Source organism: Myotis brandtii, unplaced genomic scaffold (genome assembly GCF_000412655.1).
Source record: "Myotis brandtii unplaced genomic scaffold, ASM41265v1 scaffold1103, whole genome shotgun sequence".
NCBI lineage: Eukaryota > Metazoa > Chordata > Mammalia > Chiroptera > Vespertilionidae > Myotis > Myotis brandtii.
In genome coordinates, this window is record NW_005353762.1 from 568,677 (window position 1) to 578,828 (window position 10,152).

Consider the following 10,152-nt stretch of genomic DNA (forward strand, 5'->3'; position numbering starts at 1 on the left):
CCCAAGCAAACAAACAAAAAAATCCCAATATTTCTCTTTTCCCTCTCAATATCTATATGTCTACTTATATATCTACTAGTGGCCCAGTGCACAGATTCTTGCACATTGAAAGGAAATTAATTAGAAGAAATCAGCTTCAGAGGTCCGTTGTGCCAATAGTTGTTCTTCAGACATATTCTGTCAATGACGTCACGTTCTTTCAGCTTCAGAATGTCACAAAAACAACCAAATTCACGATTGACACACACGCTTGCGATTGGTGCCAGCAAGAGCTTTATATGTATCCTGCATGCGCGAGTCAACTTTTATTTTTAAATCACCAGTGCGCGTCAGACGTACGGCTGGTCACTTAGCCTTTTATATAGATAGATAGGGTGCCGGAGTGCAAGAGGGCACTTTGCAAAGTTACTGTGGTACAGGGTGTGTAATGCAAATGCAAGTGTTCAGTAAACCAGATTCAGGGCCAATTGTGCCCCAGCAGCAACATAACCCATGGCCGAAGGTGGAATCAGGTGGCCCCGTGAGGAATTGGGCTCCCTCCTCTCTGGGTGCATCACCCAAGAACTGCAGCTGTCAAGTCACCACAGCTTGGCAGCTCTTGTGTTGAGTGTCTGCCCCCTGGTGGTCAGTGTTCGTCATAGGTACCCGATAGTGGGAAGGTCACTTAGCCTTTTATATATATAGATTGCTATCTAGATATATAGGGACGCATATAGAATTAAGACATAGTAAAGAAAGAATGTGTCTTCTTTTCTTTATTCTCCTTATAAGAAGGGCTATAAAATGAGGGATGTGATAAGCAACTAAAGAGTATTACAAATTTCCCTCCTTCCCAGTTTCATCCTTCTGTCTTTTCTCCAAATACCACAGTGAATTCTGTGAAGACAGTAATGAACAGGATATTGCCGGGAAAATATGTAGCTACTCAGGAGACTCTGTGGCTGCCACGATGTGTACTAGTTACTGTGTGAGACCAAGCGCCCACCCCTCACCCCAGGGCTTGCAGGGATCAGAGAGGGATCCACCCATCTCAGTTAAAAAGAAGCTTTGTTTGGTTTTCTGGTGGATTTTGAATATTTTCATTTTCGGGGCACATGTTAACACGTGACCGTCCGTGTGATGTGCCAGTTCCCACTTTGTCCTTTGAGGGCTTGAATCACGCCCCTCAGAATTCCCCTGGGAAGCCCGAGGAGCCCTTGCTAGGGCACCACGGAGCTCTGTGATAAAGTTCTTAATGCGAGTGGGGCCGCTGATTGGAGCAGGAGGCCTGCCAGGCGGCACAGGTGGGAGGCTCTGCAGAAACGCCTGGGAACGCGCACCCACGGGGCCCAGGTCCATGAGAGCCCGCGGCTTTATTAGCCCCAGAAATTAAAAATGAAAACAGTGCTCCGTGTTCTCATGAAGAGAGGGCGCCCCTCTCCCACCGCGGTACCCAGTGATCATGTGGCTACTGCAGACCTTGCTGATCCTAGAGACTGTTCCTTCCTGAGCTGCGAGCCCTCGGCATCCTGGGCTTGCTGCGTGTCAGGCACCTGCATGTTGGGCATGCGATGAGGCTAACAGACTTATTTTCACAGTCAAGGCACGAAACACGGGGTTGCGTGGCTCTTGCACATCCTATCGCAAGCTAGAAATCGACCTTTTCACAGCAGCACAGGGCTTTCTGCCTCCGAACTGCCGGTATCAATCCACTTGTTCCTCCTCAGCTACTGTCTCTCTTCATCTGTTTTTTGAAGATGCAGCCACCCATCAGCCGGATTCGTTGACTGCACTAGTTTTCCGAAGCCCAGAGGGCAGGGATCCCCAGGGCTCCTTAGCATTCCTGTCTTTGTTTTCGCTGCATTTCTAAGGTAACCAGCGCACAGCAGCAGCTTAACAATGTCAGCATCTGTCAATCTCACTGTGACTTGATGGTCACAAGCAATACAGCGGGATGAAGAGATTTAAAAACTAAAAGTGAGAGGAAATGGACTCCTGGGGAAGAATCTGGGTATTTAGTCTAAAGGACATAGGGCGACCAGGCGTCACTGCTGGCTCAGGGAAGCAGCTGCCCGGGCACAGCATCCCGGGGAGCAGAGCCCATGCATCCTGGGCCTTGCAGCCTAGACTGCCGCCTACAGAAGGCAGCCGCTGAGAGAATGCCCGAAAGGAAACCGCTCAGGAGGAAATGTCCGAAAACGCTTACAGGAAAACTGGAGAATAAAAAAGCGCCTGACGTGAAAGTGGAAGAGGTTTGGGGGATTTGCACCTAATCATTAGCAGCGGTTCTCAACCTGTGGGTCGCGACCCCTTTGGGGGTCGAACGACCCTTTCACAGGGGTGGCCTAAGACCATTGGAAAACACATATATACTTACATATTGTTTTTGTGATTAATCACTATGCTTTCATTATGTTCAATTTGTAACAATGAAAATACATCCTGCATACCAGATATTTACATTACAATTCATAACAGTAGCAAAATTACAGTTATGAAGTAGCAACGAAAATAATTTTATGGTTGGGGGTCACTACAACATGAGGAACTGTATTAAAGGGTCGCGGCATTAGGAAGGTTGAGAACCACTGCATTAGAGCATTCTGGTTCTCCTCTCTTGGTGAGGGGGTGACCTTAAATTTAATGTATTTTTTCTTCTAATCAAAAGAAAGCAAACCTGCTTTGTAGATTTAAATTGTGTGTGTGAATGTGTGTGTGTGTGTGTGTGTGTGTGTGTGTGTGTGTGTTTCATCACTATCCCAGGATCCCTTCAAAGATAATGCCTTCTTAATTTCTTAAATGTTACTGACAGATGAAGCCTAGGACTCAGCAAAACATACCCTTGATGATATCAACGGGTTTCCCAGAAGCATTGTGATTCTCATCCTCTTTTTTGCCTGAATCTTATTTTTTGCCCACTGACAGCTGCATGGCATGGCCACATGGAATCAGTAATTGGCAAGTATTCTCAGCCTCATAGAGCTGCTACCCCACCTAGCCTGCAAGGCGGGAGCTGGGAGTTGGGAGAGTAAAGGTAAAACTGTAAGTGGAGATCAGGAGTGGGGAGAGAAGAGGGAGTGGTGAGGGAGGAGGGAGCGAGAGAGGAAGGGGTGTTGCAGGGGAGAGGAGGGTACAGGAAGAGAGGAGGGAGCAGGGGAAAGAGGAGGGAGGGGGAGAGAGGAGGGAGTGGGGAATGCTGGAAGTGCACTGGAACTGGACTGCACCATGCAGCAGTCAGCTGATACTGACTTCGCCCCCATTAGTCACATGCAAACACATAATGAAATCAACAAAGTTTAACAGAAGTAACGGAGTCCCCCAGTGGCTGTACCACTCTCCCCCTGCTTCCCAGCCTCACTGGATCCTGTGGCAGCCTGGCAAGCCTGGGACACTGAGACCTGGGCACAGAGCTGTGAGCTGGGGCTAAGGTTGCCCTGATGGGGATGAAGGGTTGGAGATGTGTCTTTGTCCTGAGTGAGGTGTAAAGCTGTTACTGAAATTTCTTTTGCAAAGCTGGGATCCTCAAAACATTTTCAAGTTCATAAAAATGAAAAACCCTACTCCTGGCTCAGAGACATAGCAAGAATGCACAGGGCCTGTCACGGGCACCAAGTAAGTCTCTAAACACCAGAAGAACATAACCTTTGAGCAGTCAAACCCCAAGTCTACCCACACCTGGAGCCACATTCTCCATGCCTGTGCCTGGTCTGATAACCCCCAGCTGAGAAATTCACATGAAGCGGTCCAGGACTCAGGGCGCTCCTGGAAGTCAGGGCTTGATGTGGAGGAGGGCTGAGGTAAGGAGAGGAGTTTATTCCATCCATCTCCCACTAACTCCTTTTTTGATCTGTTCATTTAGAAATGAATGATTGAATTTCCTGTTTGAGAGTTTAAGCCAGAAACTCCCTTCTTATTTGTGTCTGCATCAGGAGGAGGGATGTTCTCCCAGGACCCTCCAGGTAGCTACTGTCCATTCACACAGCCACCGTTTTGAAGGCTGAGGCACCAGAAACAGGTATGGACTGTGTGGGGGGTTAAAATATAAATGCTTTTTTTTTCTTTACTTTCCCCCAATACTTTTCTAATATTTTTATGTCCATTAAACTGAGCCATTGATAGCTAAAGCCAGTGCTGGCTGTGACAGTCTTTTCTTTATTCACGGCCTCCATTAGGAACACCTGGCAGCTCAGATCCCTCATCTTAACCAGCAGAACTCACTAGGACTGTTGATGGTACGAGTAAAAATGTGGCTTTTCTTTGCCTGATGTACAAGAATGTTTTGACATGGGCAGAAACAGAATGTTGGGGAACCAGCTAGAATTGTAAGCAATATTAATCATGCTCTGTTAACTGTGATTGTTTTGTTCTGATTAAAGAAGGAACATTCTAACCTGACTGGCAGTTACACACACAGGACCTGGGAGCTCACCTGGAAATGCAGCACATCCTTCCCATTTGGATCTGACTATTATCATGGAAAGATTAACAGAAACCAGAATTGCCAGCCCTTTGAAGATCCCAGCCCTCTGCTTACCTGTTAACTGCCCATTTGGCATACCCTTTGGCTACTTCCCCATGTAATCTTTGTTCTTCTACCCAATATAAGCAGCTGGATTATGGTGGGAGGCAGAGCAGATTTTTATGGCTGACCTGGTGCTCTTCCATATTGCCGGCAGTATTGGAATAGACACTCATATATGATTCAACCCTGTCTCTGCTTAATTGACTCAAGTAGTGACAGGTAGCACAGACCCATTGATTTTCTGGTTATATATTCTGGCGACCACGAAGGGATGGAAGCGAGAGACTCCTGTGGGGTGAGTACTGGGGATCCCACTTGCTGCCTGGACTGGGGGTTCCTAGGGCTGAGGCCTGGACTCTTACTTGTAGCGCTGCCAGGAATTTTCCTGTTTTGAGTCCTCAGCAATCCCCATAGTCTCACCTAAGACCTAAATTGAATCAAGTGTTTTTGTGGTAGGAATCAAGCGTTTTGTATGGCATTTGCATTTGCTCTCCTCTGGGCTTCTTTGTAAGGAAGCGTGTACTGTGTATGGCACGGGGGGCATTGTACTGCCCCTCGTCTAGGCTTAAGGCATTCATTTACTGGGTGAATCTGATCAGCTCCGGATGGCAAGAGACCTCCAGTGGTCCTTGGCCTGGTCTCTGAGCCCTTAGCCTGATATCCTCTGGGATGAGAGACATTGCTCTGCTTCAGTGCTTTTTTCTATGCAGGGCATTCTGTGGTGTCTGTGGCAGGACAGACAAGGAGCACAGTGTGAAGCTCTTGTCTGTGGGTTGTGTGCACCTGTAAATATCTATATATATAAAACCCTAATATGCAAATAGACCAAACAGTGGAACAACCAAACAACTGAACAACTGAATAACCAGTTGCTATGACGTGTGCTGACCACCCACCAGGGGGCGTGTGCGGAACATGGCGGGTGTTGGCAGCAGCAGGATGTTGGAGCAGGTGAGCAGGGGTGCCAGAACAAGACGGGGCACTGGTCGCTGTCATTGGGGCGAGCCTCTGGTGGTTACTGAAAATTCTCCCATGCACCGCATTCCCACCAGGTGTGAGTGGGGCCAGCACCGTCAGCAAGTGGGAGAAGCAGTAGTTGGAGCGGGACTGCCAGCAGACAGGGGACTGGGGGCAGAGGAGAAAGGGGCTGGGAGGGGGTGCAGAGGATGGGCCAAGACCTGCCCCTGTGCCCACCATAGCCTTGCAGCCCACAGTTCCTTTCAAGGTGCACGAATTCGTGCACTGGGCCCCTAGTTGTATTTGAGTGTCTTTGTTGATTGTTGCTTTGTGTCTCTTTGTTGTTTGGTTTAATTTGTTTAAGGATGGGGCACATGCCACTTTGCTAGGGTCCTAGCTGCTTATGGCAGGCTGAACCCATTGCAGGGATTGCAGGAACTTCAAGGCATCAGTCACCAGAAACTCTTAGCTAGTGAGAGTTCTTTGCTTGCTTTCTATCTTTTGGGGACTTAGTTTGCTCTTTGCCGGTTTATGAACATAGGGAATCCTCTGTCTCTGCTATGTGGGCTTTACGCTACTCAGAACCAAAGGTCATTTGCTGTGCTGGGTTAATATGAGATAAGATTCTAAGGCTATGCCCTAGCTCAGTGGTCGGCAAACTGTGGCTTGGCAAACCGCATCTCGTGAGCCACATGCGGCTCTTTGGCCCCTTCAGTGTGGCTCTTCCACAAAATACCGACTTCTGCACATGGGCCACGAAGTTTCAATCACACTGTACGTGCGCTCCCGCAGGTGGTATTTTGTGGAAGAGCCACACTGAAGAGGCCAAAAAGCTGCATGTGGCTTGCGAGCCGCGGTTTGCCAACCATGGCCCTAGCTGGTTTGGCTCAGTGGATAGAGCATTGGCCTGTGGACTGAAGGGTCCCAGGTTTGATTCTGGTCAAGGGCACGTATCTTGGTTGCAGGCTCCTCCTCTGCCCGGGCCCTGGTGGGAGCTTGTGCAGGAGGTAACCAATCAATCTGTTTCTCTCACATCAGTATTTCTCTCTGTCTTTCTTTCTTTCTTCCACTCTCTCTAAATATCAATAGAAAAATATCCTTGGGTGAGGATTAAAAAAAAAAATTCTAAGGCTAATTTCTCACTCCATCCTTTTGAGAGTACTCATTTAGTTACTTTTGTGTGTTTTTTTTTTAAGATCTCTTCTTATACGCAAGATTTCATGTTGTTACAGTCTACTTAGAAAGAAAAATATGGGAAACAGAAACCTTCTAGACCCCCCAAGTGTTTTTCTGGGAGGAGTAGATCTGCAGAAATGCTCTTCAGCAAGCTGCAAAATAGCAGTGGGGTCCACGCCCATTTTGTAAAGAAGAATAAGCCTGCGAGTTATCCCTGTTACAAAATTTGCCAAGAAAATGCCTTGGGTAATAATAATTGCCTTTAAGATCTCAAAGTTGTTAAGACATAATAGATGGATGTAACTAAAATGAAGGGATTATGATAAAGCTTTTCAGTGATAATTATATCTCTAAACATAATTTCCCAAAGTCTGTGGTAATTTAAAACTTTGGACTTTGCTGGGTTAAATAGTAAAAATTATTAAATATCTAGGTATTTTGAAATAACAGGATACTAAAATATTAATTGATCTGAGTTTGTCTACTTTTGGATTTTTATTACAGAGAAGATAGATTTAAATCTGTTAATGAATATGTCTTGTATTTTATTTGAAATATATCTCTTAAAAATGTGAATGTATCGCTAATCTGAGAAGTGTTAAGTATGTACTTGTCACCTAAAATTTAAGGTTTCTAAGAGTTAAAAATTCTAGTTGGAAAGAAATTATATGGTTTTGGTAATAGGAAGATTGTGAAGAGAAATCTTAAAAGGAAGTTATAGGTAATCTGAATAATAATTTTAATTAGATAAATGAATCTCAAGTAAACTAATACAGAATTCATTTAGTCCTTTTCTAGTCTGTTAAAAGGGAAAAAAGTTTTTCCTATATTTATCTAGGAAGCAAAAGTTCTATAAATTATTGAAGTGATCATATATTATATTATTTTAATCAGAACTGAAGTTTTGTGAGTCTATGTTTGTGTTTAATACCTTTTGTCACTTTGAATGAATGAATAGTCTAATACTGTTTAATAATAATAATGACATATAATATTTTGGTAAAATAAGTTTGACAACTTCCTAGGGCTTGAATTTTAAGATTTTTTTTCTCTTTTTTTTTTTTTTTAACTAGAATTGGCTTTAGATCATTACAATAGGTCCTGGAATACTCAAGGATTTGTTTTCTCTCCTTATGAAGGAACATTTTATACAAGGTACATACGAAGCTTTGACAAATGAAGGAATAATAGCTATATTATATTTATATATACACTAGCCCTGTGCATGAATCCATATGCCAGTAGGTCGCTGCCACCCTCCTGTAGCTCTCTGCCCACTGTCCCGCCTTCCTGTAGCTCCCCCCGCCCCCCCCATAGCTTGTTGCCCTGCCCTCTCCTGTAGCTCTCCACCTCCCACTTGCTTGCAGCCCTGCCCCCTCCTATAGCTCTCTGCCCTCCGCTTGTAGCCAGTAAGTCACTACAGCCATCCTGTAGCTCTCCACCCGCTTCCCCGCCCTCTGTAGCACCCACCTTCCCTCCCCCCTCCCCTCCTCATAGCTTGCTACCCTGCCCCCTCCTATAGGTCTCCACAGCCCGCTTGTACCTCACTGGCCCACCCTCCCACTGATCCGTGATCTGGTCGTGACGTGCTTGGTCATTATGCCTTGCATAATGGCTAATTAGCATATTCCTCTCTTATTATATAGGATACTAGAGGCCTGGTGCATGGATTCATGCACCAGTGGGGGCCTCAGCCTGGCCTACACCCTCTCGCAATCCTGGACCCCTCAGGGGATGTCAGACTGCCTGTTTCTGCCCAATCCCCACAGGCCAGGCCAAGGGACCCCACCGGTGCATGAATTCATGCACCGGGCCTCTAGTATGCATATAAGATCTTTGGTTAATCTCTTCCCACCCTCCCCCCACCACCCTTCCCTCTGAGATTCATCAGTCTGTTTCATGTTTCCATGCCTGTGCATTGAGCATATGCCCCCTGGTGGTCAGTGTGCATCATAGCTACCAGTAGAAAGGTCAAACGGTTGCTTAGGCTTTTATATATATAGATTATTAAAATAGATTCTGATATGCTTTCAGTTATAACTAAATGTTACTTGGAATATTGTGGAATATTGTGTTTTTCAGACAGAACAAGATTCCATGTCGTTCGCATTATAATCAATCCATAACTGTGTCATTTTAAATTTCTTCTTATCATTTAGAGACAGTCACTGTTTTGTTATAATGCATTTAGAAAAATGTTACATTTTCTGAGGGATCTATGAAAAGGACTCTGACATTTTCAGATCATCCCCTTTGAACTGGATAAAAATTATGAGAACTCTATAGAGTATCTGGATTTATAAAAGTACTGGCAGGAAAAATCAGGAGAAAGAGCAACAAAAAATTGATCATGGAACTGAATGAACTGAAAATAATTTTATAGTTTTTGGCACTTTTGTTGAAAGTGTTGCTGATTCTTAAATTTTTTGTTTTTCGTATATAAGGGAGCATTTTTAAAGCAATTTGGTAAATTATATATTTTTCTTCCTACCTGATCCTTTCAGAGTTTGGCAGTTCTTAATCAGTGAGTCATGGCAATATATTTCTTTGCATGAATTCATTAAAACCAGTTTCCAATTGTGGTTTTATTAACAAGGACTTTGGAATGTCATATCTAACATGCCTGGACTCTGGTTGTCACTAGAAAGCTTTAAGGAATGAAGCCAATAAGAGCCCCTTGGAGAAAGCTTGGTACCTTGCTTGGTCACGTGGTTCATGGCAGTCTTTTCAGGTAGGGAACAAGGTTGCTTTCCTGAGAGATGGCAAGGAAGGAACCTCAATACATCATTGGGGATCTCAACTTGAGGAAATTACCAAAGTCTACGGGTATTTCAGGAACACCTGATGGCAGCTAGGTGGCTCAGCTCCTTTGCCCTGTGGGGCTAATTAAAGCTTGACCATGATCCCTAACCAGTTTGGCTCAGTGGATAGAGCGTCGGCCTGCAGACTGGAGGGTCCCAGGTTCAATTCCGGTCAAGGGCATGTACCTTGGTTGGGGGCATATCCCCAGTAGGGGGCATGCAGGAGGAAGCTGACTGATGTTTCTCTCTCATCGATGTTTCTAACTCTCTATCCCTTTCCCTTCATCTCTGTAAAAAATCAATAAAATATATTTTTAAAAAAATTTTAAAAAAAGCTTGACCATGAGATTCCAGCAAAGCATATATTTAAAAATCAACTGTTATTCTTGCCAATGATCAGGCCAATTTGTAACTAGACTTAATACAGTAAATAAATTGATATTAATTTAGCTCTTTAATAAATATGAGGGTGATTTTAGGGGAAAAATTGTGTTTCAATGGGGAATTATTAGACTTGAAATGTTTTTTTTTTCCTTCCACCAGACCATTTGTCATAATTCCTGCTGTTCTAACTTTTGCCCAATAACACTAAATTTTATAACACAGTTTGTCTCCACCAGGCTACAAGCCCTACTTGCACTTAGGGAATACCACCCCTAGACACCATTGCCACCTCCTTCCATGCCTAGGCCTCATCATCCCTTTGATAGAGAGCCA